Source organism: Pelophylax lessonae (assembly GCF_965119305.1).
Source record: "Pelophylax lessonae genome assembly, chromosome: 3".
Classification (NCBI taxonomy): domain Eukaryota; kingdom Metazoa; phylum Chordata; class Amphibia; order Anura; family Ranidae; genus Pelophylax; species Pelophylax lessonae.
In genome coordinates this window covers 61,936,411-61,952,871 of record NC_138770.1, presented here as the reverse complement: position 1 = coordinate 61,952,871, position 16,461 = coordinate 61,936,411, and the positions used below count along the sequence as shown (strand labels likewise).

Here is a 16,461-nt window from a genome sequence, read left to right as displayed (position 1 = left end):
CATGCAGATAAGTGCTTTTTTTTGGGGGGGGGGTATTTTGCTGACACATAATATTACATCTTTGGGGGAGTGGAGTATGGCATCTTCATCTTGGGTGCTAGATGACCTTGTCCCGGCACTGAGTACATACTATATATATACACACACACAATATAAAGAAACAAGGTTACAACATTGAGACCAGGTTCACACTTTCAAGTTGGGGTAACTTGCAAACATATCTGATTGAGTGAACCCACCCCTAATGAGAGACGTATGTTGCTGCCATAGATGTTTGACCATCAACCAGTCTGCCCCAAGTGCAAATCTTGTCTCATGCAAATTGTGACCACCATTGTGTATGGGTATGGGAATGGGTTGTAACCATACATGACCATCATCAACCTATCCAATTGATTGCCCCTCCCCTCACCAAAGAGAGGCATCTGTTCCTGCTATCGTTATGTGGGTCTTCCCAAGTTGAACCACTTTGGCAATTTTTGCCTCATGTACTTGACCAACAAATTGAGAATTGGGTTTATTCTACAATCTTTGTTCTACTATGCAAGAGTAAGTTTGCATTTTTCACATTATCAAAGCCAACTATGCTGGCTAAGGGTCTTCTGCTCAGCTTCCCACTTTTCGGGCCTATCATGAGTTCTTAGCATCGTGGACAGGAGACTTTCCCCCACCTCATTACCCTTCTTGCCTTGTAGAGCGGCCTATGGCAGGTTGAATCAGACAATGCATGTAAACCTATCCAATTAATTGTTCCGTCCCTCCCCGAAGAGGATCATCTGTTCCTGCTATCCATATGTGACCATCAACCAGTCCACCCAAGTTGACCCAGTTGGGCAATCCTTGTATTATGTACCTCACCAACAAATTGTGAATTGAATTTATTCTACATTTTATATTCTACCATGGATAGGAGACTTTCCCCACCTCATTACCCTCTTTGCACTGTAAAGAGGCCTGTGGTAGGCTTAAATCAGACAATGCAAATCTATGCCAAAATGAGACATTTGTTGCTGCCAAAGATATGTGACTGTAACGAGACCCTTTCTCCCTCGCTTCCGCTCTCCCGACACTCCTCTGCTACTAGTGAGTCAGCTTACAGATCGCAACGTCTGATGGTTCGGTCATCCAAGGCTCCGGGATCCGAACTACAGCTATGTGCCGTTCGGAATCCATTAGAACAAACACCAGGCAGGCTGTATGTAAGTTCAAACAGGAAGACCATTTATTGGAAATACACAATACACTTTTATACAGAATTTGTAACATCCCGCCCCCAACAACCGCTTTCCTATTGGTCAATTGTAAAGTACATGTAGTCCTCCTTCAGGTCCTCCTGACCATGCAAATGAGGACTTGAAAATTAGTCAGCAGGGATTGGTCCGATAGCTTGATTAGAAGGACTGTTATGGGTAATGAGACAGAAGCCCCAGGGGGCAATCAATGTACACAATAGCCAGACACAGAACCATGGAGATGTCTGGAGCCTTAAGACAGGGCAATCCACATTCCCTCCCAATACACAAACAAAAGGAAAACCTTTCTGACATTGAAAGATATGTAATATACACAGCATTTAGGAATTACAGATTTCATGGCAAATGGGAATAAATCTTAATATTTTTATATGGAGATATTTCTGACAAATGTGAAGCAATCCAAACCATTGCCAGTGACGGTGAATACTGTCACAGTGACCATTTACCAGTCTGCCCAAATCGACCCAGTTTGATGAAACTTGTCTCATGCAAATTGGGGCCAGAAAATTGGGAAAAAGTATTATTCTAAATTCTCCAGACTGGTATTCTAGACTGAGTAAGCTTTACATTTTTTCATTTGCTGAGCTACCTGCACTGGCATTGACATGCCTTCTGCAAAGATTCTCACCATACAGGGTTGTCATTGGTTAAACGTACCACCAATAAGGGAGGACTTTCCCCCCGCCTTGTAACCCCCCCCCCCCCCCTTGACTTGTAGAGCAGCCTATGGCAGGTTGAATCAGACAATGCTTGCAAACCCATCCGATTATTTGGCCAAAGAGTGGTATCTGTTGTGACCATATGTGACCATCCAGCACTTTTCCCAAATTGGGTTGGGTCAATTTATTCTGCATCCTCCATTCTAATATGCTGGAGTTAGTTTTTACTCTTTACATTACCTGCACTGGCAATGAAGGGTCTCCTGCACATCTGCCCACCATTCAGGACTATCATGTGGTAACAGCAGAATGGACAGGGGACTTTACCTCACCATATCTCCCCCCTTCTTGCCATGCAGGTTGAATCAAACAATGCATGCAAAACCTATCCAATTGAGTGCCCACTGCCCCCAAAAAAGGGACATCTGATGCTGTCGTAGATCTGGGGCCATTAACCAGTCTGCGGAAATTGACATAGTTGAGTGAAATTTGCTAACCGGGACCAGCAAATTGTACATGGGTATTGGTCTAAATTCTCTATTGTACCATGCTGGAGGAAGCTTTGATTTTTCACATTACCTGGGCTACCTGCACTGAGCTACCTGCCCCCACCCCCACCCCCAAAGAGGGACATCCACTGCCGGGACAAGGTCATCCAGTGCCTAGGGGCAGTGATGGTGAACCTTGGCACCCCAGATGTTTTGTAACTACACTTTCCATGATGTTCAACTACACTGCAGAGTGAATGAGCATCATGGGATATATAGTTCCAAAACATCTGGGGTGCCAAGGTTCGCCATCACTGGCCTAGAGCAAAGATGCCAAACTGCACCCCCACCCCTGTTCATGATGTGTAAGCTTAAGGGATCTTACGCCCAGCAATCACTCACTTGTCAAAATCACTGCCTTCTGTCAGCCTTGTAACAGAAGGAAGGCTCCCCATTCCTACAGTAAACCATTGCGCCAGGGCAGGCATCCCTCTCGCCCACCCCTTGTCCCGACCCTTGAGACATCTCTTGCTGCCATGGATATGTGACTAAATTGATCCAGTTGGGTGGTTCTTGTCTCATATACCTGACCAGCAAAGTGTGAATTGGGTTTATCTTAAATTCTCCTATTATCTTTAAATCTTTAGAGTAAGCTTTCGCTTTTGACATTATCTTAGCCAACTGCATTAACAATGACGTGTCTTCTGCACTGCTTCTCTTCATTCAGGATTGTAATGAGTTAACAGCACCAAGGACATAGGACTTTCTACACCTCATTACCCTCCTTGCCTTGAAGAGCTGCCTGTAGAGTAATGCATGCAAACCTATCCATTTGAGTACCCCCTTCTAAGAAGGGACATTTGTTGCTGCCTTAGGGTGTTTGACCATCAACTGGGAAAATATTGTCCCATGCAAATTGTGACCAGCAAAATTTGAATCGGGTTTGTTCTCATTCTTCATTGTATTATGTCAGAGTAAGCCTTCACTTTTCACATTATCTGAACCAACTCCACTAGCGATGAAGTGTCTCCTGCACAGCTTTCCACTATTGGGGACTTTCATGAGTTAACAGCACCATGGACAGAGGACTTTCCCCATCATCTTACCCCCCTTGCCTTGCAGAACAGCCTGAATCAGACAATGCATGCAAACCTATCCAACTGATGCCCCTCTGAACCCCTAAAAAGGGACATTTGCCATTTTGCCCTTGCCATGTAGAGCAGCCTGTGGCAGGTTGAATCAGTCAATGCATGCAAACCTATCCAACTGAGTGCCTCCCTGAACCCCTACAAAGGGACATTTTTTTGCTACTTAGGGTGTGTGACCATCAACCAGCCTGCCCAACCTCACCCAATTTGGCAAATCTTGTCCCATGCAAATTGCAACCAGCAAAATCTGAATTGGGTTTATTCTACATTCTTCATTCTATTATGTCAGAGTAAGCTTTCACTTTTCACATTATCTGAACCAACTACACTAGCAATTAAGTGTCTCCTGCACAGCTTTCCACTATTGGGGACTGTCATGAGGTAACAGCACCATGGACAGAGGACTTTCCCCATCATCTCACCCTCATTGCCTTGTAGAACAGCCTGAATCAGACAATGCATGCAAACCCATCCAACTGTGTGCCCCTCTGAACCCCTAAAAAGGGACATTTGTTTTGCTACTTAGGGTGTGTGACCATCAACCAGCCTGCCCAACCTGACCCAATTGGGCAAATCTTGTCCCATGCAAACTGCGACCAGCAATTTGATTTATTCTACATTCCTTATTCTACCATGTCAAAGTAAGCTTTCACTTTTCACATTATCTGAACCAAGTACACTAGCTATGAAGTGTCTCCTTCACAGCTTTCCACTATTGGGGACTGTCATGAGTTAACAGCACCATGGACAGAGGACTTTCCCCATCATCTCACCCCCCCTTGCCTTGCAGAACAGCCTGTAGCAGGTTGAATCAGACAATGCATTCAAACCTATCCAACTGAATGCCCCTCTGAACCCCTAAAAAGGGACATTTGTTTTGCTACTTAGGGTGTGTGACCATCAACCAGCCTGCCCAACCTCACCCAATTGGGCAAATATTGTCCCATGCAAACTGCGACCAGCAATTTGATTTATTCTACATTCCTTATTCTACCATGTCAGAGTAAGCTTTCACTTTTCCCATTATCTGAACCAAGTACACTAGCATTTAAGCTTCTCACCATTCGGGACTGTCATGAGTTAACAGCACCATAGACTTTCCCCACCTCATCAACCCCTCCTTGCCTTGTAGAGCAGACGGAGGACTTTCCGCACCTCACCCCCCCTCCCTTGTAGAGCAAATGGTTAAATCAGACAATGCATGCAAACCTATCCAATTGAGTGCCCCCCCCCCTTAAAAAGTGATATTTGCTGCTACTTAGGGTGTGTGACCATCAACCAGCCTGTCCCAATTGGGCAAATCTTGTCCCATGCAATTATTCTACATTTTTTATTCTACCATGCCAGAGTAAGCTTTCACTTCTCAGTTTTATCTGAACCAACTGCACCAGCAATTAAGCTTCTCACCTTTCGGGATTCGGGACTGTCATGAGTTAACAGCACCATAGACATAAGACTTTACCCACTTCAACACCCCCTCCTTGCATGGGTGTGCGCAGTCATTTGCATTAGGGTGTGCACCCCAAAACTCAAACATATACTGTATTCATGTATGTGCATGTGTTTATATACTGGCAGTGTCAGTAGAGCAGTGGATGGTATCACAAGGGGCAAGGATTGGTGTAAGTAGGATATTTTTTACAATTTTATTTTTTTACTTTTTTTTTTAGCAGAAAAAGAGACTTTTGGTGAAAATATTAGGGGTCTAATAATGGGATATATGTGCCACACAGGGTGATTAGGGTGTGCCTGGCACACCCTGTGCGCACACCTATACCTCCTTGCCTTGTAGAGCAGACAGAGGACTTTCCGCACCTCATCAACCCCCCCCCCCCCCCCCTTCCCTTGTAGAGCAGCTGGTTAAATCAGACAATGCATGCAAACCTATTCAATTTAGTGCCCCCCTAAAAAGGGACATTTGTTACTACTAGGGTGTGTGACCATCAACCAGCCTGCCCAGCCTGCCCAGCCTGCCCCAATTTGGCAAATCTTGTCTTGCGACCAGCAATTTGATTTATTCTACATTCTTTATTCTACCATGCCAGAGTAAGCTTTCACTTTTCAGCTTATCTGAACCATCTGCACCAGCAACTACGCTTCTCATCATCCAGGACTCAGGAGTTACCAGCACCATGGACAGAGGACTTTTCCCCACCTCATCACCCCTCTTGACCTGTAGAGCTACATGTAGCATGTAACATGTAGCATGTAACATGTAGCAGGTTGAATCAGACAATGCATGCAAACCTACAAACCCTTTACAATTGAGTAAATTACAAATGCACCACTAAAAAGGGAAATTTCTTGCTGCCTTGGATGTGTGACCATCAACCAGTCTGCCCACACTGATCCAATTGGGGAAATCTTGTCCCATGCAAACTGCGACCTGCTAATTGGGTTTATTCTACATTCTTGATTCTTCAATGCAAGGGAAAGCTTTCAATTTTCAATATATCTGAATCAACTGCACTGGAAATCAAGCTTCTCACCATTCAGGACTGTCATGAGTTAACAGCCACATGGACAGAGGACTTTCCCCCACCTCATCACCCCCCCCCCCCCCCTTGCCTTGTAGAGCAGCCTGTGACAGGTTGAAGCATTCTCCTCTTGCTCCTCCTCCTCACCCATCCCTGGTCAGGTCTGGAGATGTTTCATCCAGGCTCCGCAAGTACCACCAACTGCCTGAAAGCCTCAGCACCACATCAGGTAGCACCAGCTTCTGCTTGGAGGACACAGCAGCAACTAGAGACCCCTCTCCAGGACCTCCTCCAAAAACTTTGCCTCCCATCCTGATCCTCTCTTTTCTTTTTTGGGATATTGAACTTTGTTCCTGTCTGGTTTTGGGATTTGAGCTAAGCTCCAACAAAACTGGATTGAAGCTGCAGGTAAAACCCCCCTTAGATGGCCATCAAAGCTGAGATGTGACAGTTGACTTCCCTAGAGCAGGTCTGCAGGGAGGCTGATTCCTCCTAAATGGGAAAGTTGTGGGGGGGGGGGGGGGGGTATCATTATCTGCTAGATATGTAGAGGATCTATAGGCTGTGTCTGGGCTGTAATCGTCTGTATAAATCACTATTTATAACAGCTGTGCTGCTCTTATATAGAGAAAAAGACTTGTTTGAAGCTGCCTAACAATCAGGGACTGAGACATGAATGCATTGCAGACAATTCTTTTATTTATTTATTTATTTTTTATTCCATTTTTTTTTTTTATTCCAAATTTTTTTTTTTTTTATTCCAATTTTTTTTTTTTTTTTAATGGCTCTGAAAAATAATAAATAGCTGCAAATGTTGGGGGTCCTATTATATAAAGTGGATCTGTCAGATAAGAAGCCAGTGTTGTAGGGCAGATTGAAACAAAGTAGAAATTGCCTTTACTTTCTGCATTAATGCTGCCAGGAAAGTTACAGCAAATCTATACTGAGCAGTGCTTGGAGGGAGCCATTGGTTTGAAAATACTTATTTTCTGGCTGACAAGCCAATTCAGTGGCTGACCAGGAAAACAAGCATGAGATAAAGAGATGTGACTGCACACTGCCTTTTTTTTTAATTTATTACAGGGATTTATATAGCGCCTAAAAAGTACGCAGCACTTTACGTATAGGGTGCTTGCACACGGTACTGACGTTGTCACATCAGTATTCCTGGAAGAAATCTCCTGCGTTTATCTTGCGCGTAGTTGCGTAAAAGAAATTTGAGCTCCCAGAATGCAATTCTAATCTCTTCAAATGAATATTGTACGCGCATACGCGTGCATTTGCACGTGTACATGCATAAAATACTGACTGGCAACGCAGATTTCTGTATTTTTATTTTTTTTTTACTGATCTATAAGCAGCGCATGTGTGCAGGCACCATATGCAATAGGCTGCGCACCCCAAACCTAAACCATGCACGTGTGTGTTTGTGTGTATGTATATGATTTTTTTATTATTTTTTATTTTTTACAGGAAGGCAGAGATTGGTGTCAGTAGTTTATTTTTATTATTTTATTTTATTTTTTCATTTTTTACTATTTAAATTTATTTGCCAGTAGACAGAGTACTTGACAGTAGGGCAGAGGATGGTGTCAGGAAGGCAGAGATTGGTGTCAGTAGTTTATTTTGATTGTTTTATTTTTTTTAATTTTTAAAATGTTATTTTTTTTTTGCCAATAGAGCAGTGGACTTGACAGTAGGGCAGAGAACGGTGTAAGGAAGGCAGAGATTGGAGTCAGTAGTTTATTTTTATTTATTTATTTTATTTTTACTATTTTATTTGCCAATAGAGCAGTGGACTTGACAGTAGGACAGAGGACGGTGTTACGAAGGCAGAGATTGGTGTCAGTAGTTTATTTTTTATTATTTTATTATTTTTTACTATTGTATTTGCCAGTAGAGCAGTGGACTTGACAGTAGGACAGAGGGCGGTGTGAGGAAGGCAGAGATTGGTGTCAGTAGTTTATTTGTATTATTTATTTTATTTTATTTTTTTTTTAATTTTATTTCATGTTATTTGCCAGTAGAACAGTGGACTTGACAGTAGAGCAGAGAATTGTGTCAGGAAGGCAGAGATTGGTGTCATTAGTTTATTTTTATTATTATTATTATTTTATTTTTTACGATTTTATTTGCCATTGGAGCAGTAGACTTGACAGTAGGACAGAGGACGGTGTCAGGAAGGCAGAGATTGGTGTCAGTAGTTTATTTGTATTATTTTATTTTTTTTAATTTTGTTATTATTTGTTATTATTATTTTTATTTGCCAGTAGAGAAGTAGACTTGACAGTAGGACAGAGGACGGTGTCAGGAAGGCAAAAATTGGTGTCATTAGTTTATTTTTATTATTATTCTTTTATTCTTTTATTTTTTACTATTTTATTTGCCAGTAGAGCAGTGGACTTGACAGTAGGGCAGAGGACGGTGTCAGGAAGGCAGAGATTGGTGTCAGTAGTTTATTTGTATTATTTATTTTTTTTTTTATTTTTTTTAATTTTATTTCATGTTATTTGCCAGTAGAACAATGGACTTGACAGTAGAGCAGAGAATTGTGTCAGGAAGGCAGAGATTGGTGTCATTAGTTTATTTTTATTATTATTATTATTTTATTTTTTTATTTTTTACGATTTTATTTGCCATTGGAGCAGTAGACTTGACAGTAGGACAGAGGACGGTGTCAGGAAGGCAAAAATTGGTGTCATTAGTTTATTTTTATTATTATTCTTTTATTCTTTTATTTTTTACTATTTTATTTGCCAGTAGAGCAGTGGACTTGACAGTAGGACAGAGGACGGTGTCAGGAAGGCAGAGATTGGTGTCAGTAGTTTATTTGTATTATTTTATTTTTATTTTTTTAAATTTTATTTTATTTTATTTGCCAGTAGAGCAGTGGACTTGACAGTAGGGCAGATGATGGCGTCAGAAAGGCAGAGATTGTGTCAGTAGTATATTTTTATTATTTTATTTTATTTTTTTTTTTTACTATTTTATTTGCCAGTAGAGCAGTGGACTGTGTCAGAAAGGCAGGGATTGGTGTCAGTAGTTTATTTTTATTATTTTTTATTTTTTTTTACTATTTTATTTGCCATTGGAGCAGTAGACTTGACAGTAGGGCAGAGGACGGTGTCAGAAAGGCAGAGATTGGTGTCAGTACTTTATTTTTATTATTTTTTATTTTTTTTTACTATTTTATTTGCCAGTAGGGCAGATGGTGTCAGAAAGGCAGAGATTGGTGTCAGTAGTTTATTTTTATTTATTTATTTATTTATTTTACTATTTTATTTGCCATTGGAGCAGTAGATTTGACAGTAGGACAGAGGATGGCATAAAAAAAAAAAAAGTAGAACATGCTGCATTTTTCCTGCACTGGACTGCTGTAAAATGCATCAAAAATGCTCTGAAACGCACCAGAACACACCAAAAATGTACTAGAACAGACATGTCCTTATTTAGGGTTAAGAAAAAAGGGGGAGGGGGAAAATGCACTGGACTGGATCAAAAAAGCACAAAAAATGTGTCAAAAGCGCATTGGAAAGCATCAAAAACGCATCAAAACGCGCATGCAGAAAAGCATGTGGACTGCGTTTCTGTTGTGTGAACTGACCCTGCATCAAAAACGAATGAAAAGTAGGTTATATGGTTTCCAATGGCATAGTTCACACCAGTGCGTTCCAGTTCCAGAAAAAAAAAGTAGAACATGCTGCATTGAACTGGAACGCACTGACCGCACTGGTGTGAACTATGCCATTGGAAACCATATAACCTACTTTCCATTCGTTTTTGATGCAGAAAAATGCACTGGCTTGCATGTGGTGTGAACTGGCCCTTTATCTTAAATAAGGACATGTGTGTTACAGTGCATTTTTGGTGCATTCTGGTGCGTTTTTGGTGCATTTACAGCGTTCCAGTACTGTCCGGTGCAGGAAAAATGCCGCATGTTCTACTTTTTGTTCTGGAACTGCAAGCACTGGAACTTAAAGCACTGGAACTGCAAGCACTAGTGTAAACTATGCCACTCAAAACCATATGCCATTGGAGACCATATAACCTACTTTCCATGCGTTTTTGATGCAGGGTTAGTTCACACAACAAAAACGCAGTCCGCATGCGCTCCAGATGCTTTTCTGCATGCGCTTTTGACACGTTTTTGGTGCGTTTTTGATGACGTCCAGTGCATTCCCCCCCTCTCTTTTTTCTTAACCTTAAGCAAGAACATGTGTGTTGCAGTGCGTTTTTGGTGCGTTTACGTGCATTCTGGTGCATTTTTGATGCATTTTACAGCGTTCCAGTACAGTCCGGTGCAGGAAAAAAGCAGCATGTTTCATTTTTCTTTCTAGAACCGGAACGCACTGACCGCACTGGTGTGAACTCTGCCATTGGAAACCATATAACCTACTTTCCAATGCGTTTTTGATGCAGAAAAAAAAACGCACTGGACTGCATGTGGTGTGAACTGGCCCTTAAGGTTAAGAAAAAAAGAGGGGGGAAATGCACTGGGTCGCACCAAAAACGCACATGCAGGAAAGCATCTGGAACGCATCCGGACTGCGTTTTCTATGACGTGAGCTTGCCCGTAAGGAGATTGTAGAATCAGATTGTAACGTGTGTGGTGAGATGAAGAGAGAAGAAGAGTAAAGCCCAATCACTGTACAGCACAGCCAAATGGAAAGCATATTTAAAGACACCCTATATATATATATATATATATATATATATATATATACATATATACATACATATATATATATATATATATAATATATATATCTACATATATATATACAAAGTATAAACAGAAAACTGATTTAAAAAAAATGCAAACAGGTTATATGCAATACCCTAAACAGGCACATATAAAAGGTCTGAAAGGGAAGACTCAGCAAACAATTGAACCATTTGAGGGTGTCCATTTATAAAAAAAACTTCACTGTGCGGTTGTCTTAGCTTTCACACCGCCGTCATGAATAATACCTGTAATGTGTCTAATATGCTTATTTCCTATGACTGTCAGCTCCATCTAGTGGTCATAACGTGGTATTCTCCGGAGATGCATCAATCAGGAAAAATAACACGCTGTGGCCACTAGATGGAGCTACTGGGTTTTTGTTTGTTTTTTTTTTAAATCCACAGTGGTGCAAAAAGACTTAAGTGTAAAAACCCGGTAAGTGACCACAAAAAAGGTTCACGAACACACACAAAAAATGCACTTAGGGGTGTGCTTTTTCTACCCCTCGAAAGGGGTAGGACCTCTACTCTGATAACCCGGGGTGCAAGGCTCCTGACAGGGACAAAGGGTTTCCAATGGCCAGAAGACCTGGCAGACTTTGTTCTTCTGGGCCAACCAAAGCCGACCCCGAATACGTGGTCAATGGGCTCTCCCACAGAGAGACCCTCCCCAAGGGGCAGGGGAGGAAGGCGCCTGAGGGGCCACATATCGTCCCCCTAGCTGACAGGGCAAGTCCGAGGGCTCACATCCTCCTACATCTTAGTAGGAAGAAAACACACACATAAGTGAAAGGTGACAAAACGTGGGAGAGAAAATAAATAAATAGGTGGCCATGCATGGTGCACTGGCTGGGCCCTAAAGCCTGGTAACAAAAATTGCCCCAGACTTTAGCCAAAAAGCCAGGCCTAAAAGGCGCACTGCAGAAAAAGTGTTTGGAGCTGTGACCATGTGCCGATTCACACATTGTGATCATGTGCCGGTTCACACATTGTGACCATGTGCCGGTTCACACATTGTGACCATGTGCTGGTTTACACATTGTGACCATGTGCCGCTTCACACATTGTGATCATGTGTCGGTTCACACATTGTGACCATGTGCCGATTCACACATTGTGACCATGTGACGGTTCACACATTGTGACCATGTGCCGGTTTACTCATTGTTACCATGTGCCGCTTCACACATCGTGAGCATGTGCCGATTCACTCATCGTGACCATGTGCCGATTCACTCATCGTGACCATGTGCCGATTCACTCATCGTGACCATGTGTCGGTTCACACATCGTGACCATGTGTCGGTTCACTCATTGTGACCATGTGTCGGTTCACACATTGTGACCATGTCCCGGTTCACACATTGTGACCATGTGTCGGTTCACACATTGTGACCATGTGCCGGTTCACACATTGTGACCATGTGTCGGTTCACACATTGTGACCATGTGCCGGTTTACACATTGTGACCATGTGCCGCTTCACACATTGTGACCATGTGTCGGTTCACACATTGTGACCATGTGCCGATTCACACATTGTGACCATGTGACGGTTCACACATTGTGAATATGTGCCGGTTTACTCATTGTTACCATGTGCCGCTTCACACATCGTGACCATGTGCCAATTCACTCATCATGACCATGTGCCGATTTACACATTGTGACCATGTGACGGTTCACACATTGTGACCATGTGTCGGTTCACACATTGTGACCATGTGCCGATTCACACATTGTGACCATGTGACGGTTCACACATTGTGACCATGTGCCGGTTTACTCATTGTGACCATGTGCCGATTCACACATTGTGACCATGTGACGGTTCACACATTGTGACCATGTGACGGTTTACTCATTGTTACCATGTGCCGCTTCACACATCGTGAGCATGTGCCGATTCACTCATCGTGACCATGTGCCGATTCACTCATCGTGACCATGTGCCGATTCACTCATCGTGACCATGTGTCGGTTCACACATCGTGACCATGTGTCGGTTCACTCATTGTGACCATGTGCCGATTCACTCATCGTGACCATGTGCCGGTTCACACATCGTGACCATGTGTCGGTTCACACATCGTGACCATGTGTCGGTTCACTCATTGTGACCATGTGCCGATTCACACATTGTGACCATGTGACGGTTCACACATTGTGACCATGTGCCGGTTTACTCATTGTTACCATGTGCCGCTTCACACATCGTGACCATGTGCCAATTCACTCATCATGACCATGTGCCGATTTACACATTGTGACCATGTGACGGTTCACACATTGTGACCATGTGTCGGTTCACACATTGTGACCATGTGCCGATTCACACATTGTGACCATGTGACGGTTCACACATTGTGACCATGTGCCGGTTTACTCATTGTGACCATGTGCCGATTCACACATTGTGACCATGTGACGGTTCACACATTGTGACCATGTGACAGTTTACTCATTGTTACCATGTGCCGCTTCACACATCGTGAGCATGTGCCGATTCACTCATCGTGACCATGTGCCGATTCACTCATCGTGACCATGTGCCGATTCACTCATCGTGACCATGTGTCGGTTCACACATCGTGACCATGTGTCGGTTCACTCATTGTGACCATGTGCCGATTCACTCATCGTGACCATGTGCCGGTTCACACATCGTGACCATGTGTCGGTTCACACATCGTGACCATGTGTCGGTTCACTCATTGTGACCATGTGTCGGTTCACACATTGTGACCATGTGCCGGTTTACACATTGTGACCATGTGCCACTTCACACATTGTGACCATGTGTCGGTTCACACATTGTGACCATGTGCCGATTCACACATTGTGACCATGTGACGGTTCACACATTGTGACCATGTGCCGGTTTACTCATTGTTACCATGTGCCGCTTCACACATCGTGACCATGTGCCAATTCACTCATCATGACCATGTGCCGATTCACACATTGTGACCATGTGACGGTTCACACATTGTGACCATGTGCCGGTTCAAACATTGTGACCATGTGCCGGTTCACACATTGTGACCATGTGCCGGTTCACACATTGTGACCATGTGCCGGTTTACTCATTGTTACCATGTGCCGCTTCACACATCGTGAGCATGTGCCAATTCACTCATCGTGACCATGTGCCGATTCACACATTGTGACCATGTGACGGTTCACACATTGTGACCATGTGCCGGTTTACTCATTGTTACCATGTGCCGCTTCACACATCGTGACCATGTGCCAATTCACTCATCATGACCATGTGCCGATTCACACATTGTGACCATGTGACGGTTCACACATTGTGACCATGTGCCGGTTCAAACATTGTGACCATGTGCCGGTTCACACATTGTGACCATGTGCCGGTTTACTCATTGTTACCATGTGCCGCTTCACACATCGTGAGCATGTGCCAATTCACTCATCGTGACCATGTGCCGATTCACTCATCGTGACCATGTGCCGCTTCACACATCGTGACCATATGTCGGTTCACACATCGTGACCATGTGTCGGTTCACTCATTGTGACCATGTGCCGGTTCACACATCGTGACCATGTGTCGGTTCACTCATTGTGACCATGTGTCGGTTCACACATTGTGACAATGTGCCGGTACAGTCATTGTGACCATGTGCCGATTCACACATTGTGACCATGTGCCGGTTCACACATTGTGACCATGTGCCGATTCACACATTGTGACCATGTGCCGATTCACACATTGTGACCATGTAACGGCTCACACATTGTGACACATTGGTCACACATTCAAGTGTTACTAAGAGCACCCCAAGGGTGACCACTCCCAGAGGGCACAGAGCCTGCATACTGTCTGCCTTCCCGGCCCATGGCCAGACAAGGTAGGCCGTTTGAACCAGGAGGTAATGGACCCTTCCAGCTTTCTCAGGGAGAATTTACTCCCGGCCCCCAATTACCTATGGGCGTTCTGGTTTCAATTTCTGCCAGTACTAACCTTCCAGGCCCCCATCACTCCAGCAGGTTTACATAGCCACCACTCAACCTAGGTTGGATGATAGCATAGTGCCCCCACTGGATAACTGGTAAAAACAGGTACTACACTTGATCTTAGCCATATGGAGCTGCCAGTTATAGGAAATAAACATATTAGGCACAATACAGGGATTATATAAACATATTCGACACAGTTTGGGGAATATATAAACATATATAAAAAAAGGGATTATTTGTGACAGTTGTGCGAATGCTAAAAAGGACTTGAATGTAGTGGAAAGAGTTGGCCATTGCACAGAATTCTTCCACACCGAGGTGTATTGTGTTGTATTCAGGAACTTGATACATTTTATAAAACTGACTGTAACTGGGTACATTTTATTTGGGTACAGCGTCGCATGACCGCGCAATTGTCAGTTAAAGTAATGCAGTGCCGAATCGCAAAAAAATGTCCTGGTCATTAAGGGGGTTGGGCTCCGTTCACATACTGGCGTAATCGGATGGCCGTGATCCTGAATCATTGCAAATCGTGGGACGCCCGTGCGATTCCCATGACTAGCAATGGCACCCCAAAAGGGCATGATTTTGCCACGATTGTCACCTGACGAATCGCAGTAAGATCGTGCAGACAAAATCATGGGACTCACATCGCCAAAAAAAGTACAAGAACTTCTTTTGGGCGACAGGCGTCCCGCAATTCTGTTTGCGTGATTTTACTGTGATTCCTTGGGTGACAATCGCTGTAAAATCACGCTCCATTTGGGTTGTCATTGCAAGTCCCGGGAATCGCAGGGGAGTCCCGCGATTTGCAATGAGTCAGGATCGTGGCGATCTGATGAGGAAGTAGTGGTCTCTCTGCAGACATCTACATGGCCCCTGCTGAGTCAGAGCCACAGCCTGAGTAGAAAAGCCTATCCCCCTGCCAGCATGCTTGCTCACTATGAGGAAGCAGTGGTCTCTCTGCAGACATCCACATGGCCCCTGCTGAGTCAGAAGCAGAGCCACAGCCTGAGTAGAAAAGCCTGCCCCCTGCCAGCATGCTTGCTCACTATGCAGAAGCAGTGGTCTCTCTGCAGACATCCACATGGCCCCTGCTGAGTCAGAAGCAGAGCCACAGCCTGAGTAGAAAAGCCTGCCCCCTGCCAGCATGCTTGTTCACTATGAGGAAGCAGTGGTCTCTCTGCAGACATCCACATGGCCCCTGCTGAGTCAGAGCCACAGCCTGAGTAGAAAAGCCTATCCCCCTGCCAACATTCTTGCTCACTATGAGGAAGCAGTGGTCTCCCTGCAGACATCCACATGGCCCCTGCTGAGCCAGAGCCACAGCCTGAGTAGAAAAGCCTGTCCCCCTGCCAGCATGCTTGCTCACTATGTGGAAGCAGTAGTTTCTCTGCAGACATCCACATGCCCCTGCTGAGCCAGAGCCACAGCCTGAGTAGAAAAGCCTGTTCCCCCTGCCAGCATGCTTGCTCACTATGAGGAAGCAGTGGTCTCTCTGCAGACATCCACATGGCCCCTGCTGAGTCAGAAGCAGAACCACAGCATGAGTAGAAAAGCCTGACCCCCTGCCAGCATGCTTGCTCACTATGTGGAAGCAGTGGTCTCTCTGCAGATGTCCACATGGCCCCTGCTGAGTCAGAAGCAGAGCCACAACCTGAGTAGAAAAGCCTGCCCCCTGCCAGCATGATTGCTCACTATGAGGAAGCAGTGGTTTCTCT

The 16,461-nt window shown here is 44.2% G+C and overlaps 1 protein-coding gene across 1 annotated transcript in view; it reads left to right on the top strand.

Moving 5' to 3' along the window:
* Positions 1 to 6,368: 6,368 nt before the first annotated feature.
* CHRNA2 (cholinergic receptor nicotinic alpha 2 subunit) overlaps positions 6,369 to 16,461 on the top strand; it is a 168,586-nt gene continuing 158,493 nt past the window's right edge. Inside the window, 1 exon segment of the mRNA XM_082251468.1 lies at positions 6,369 to 6,436. The gene's annotated coding sequence lies outside the window, so the exon portion shown is untranslated.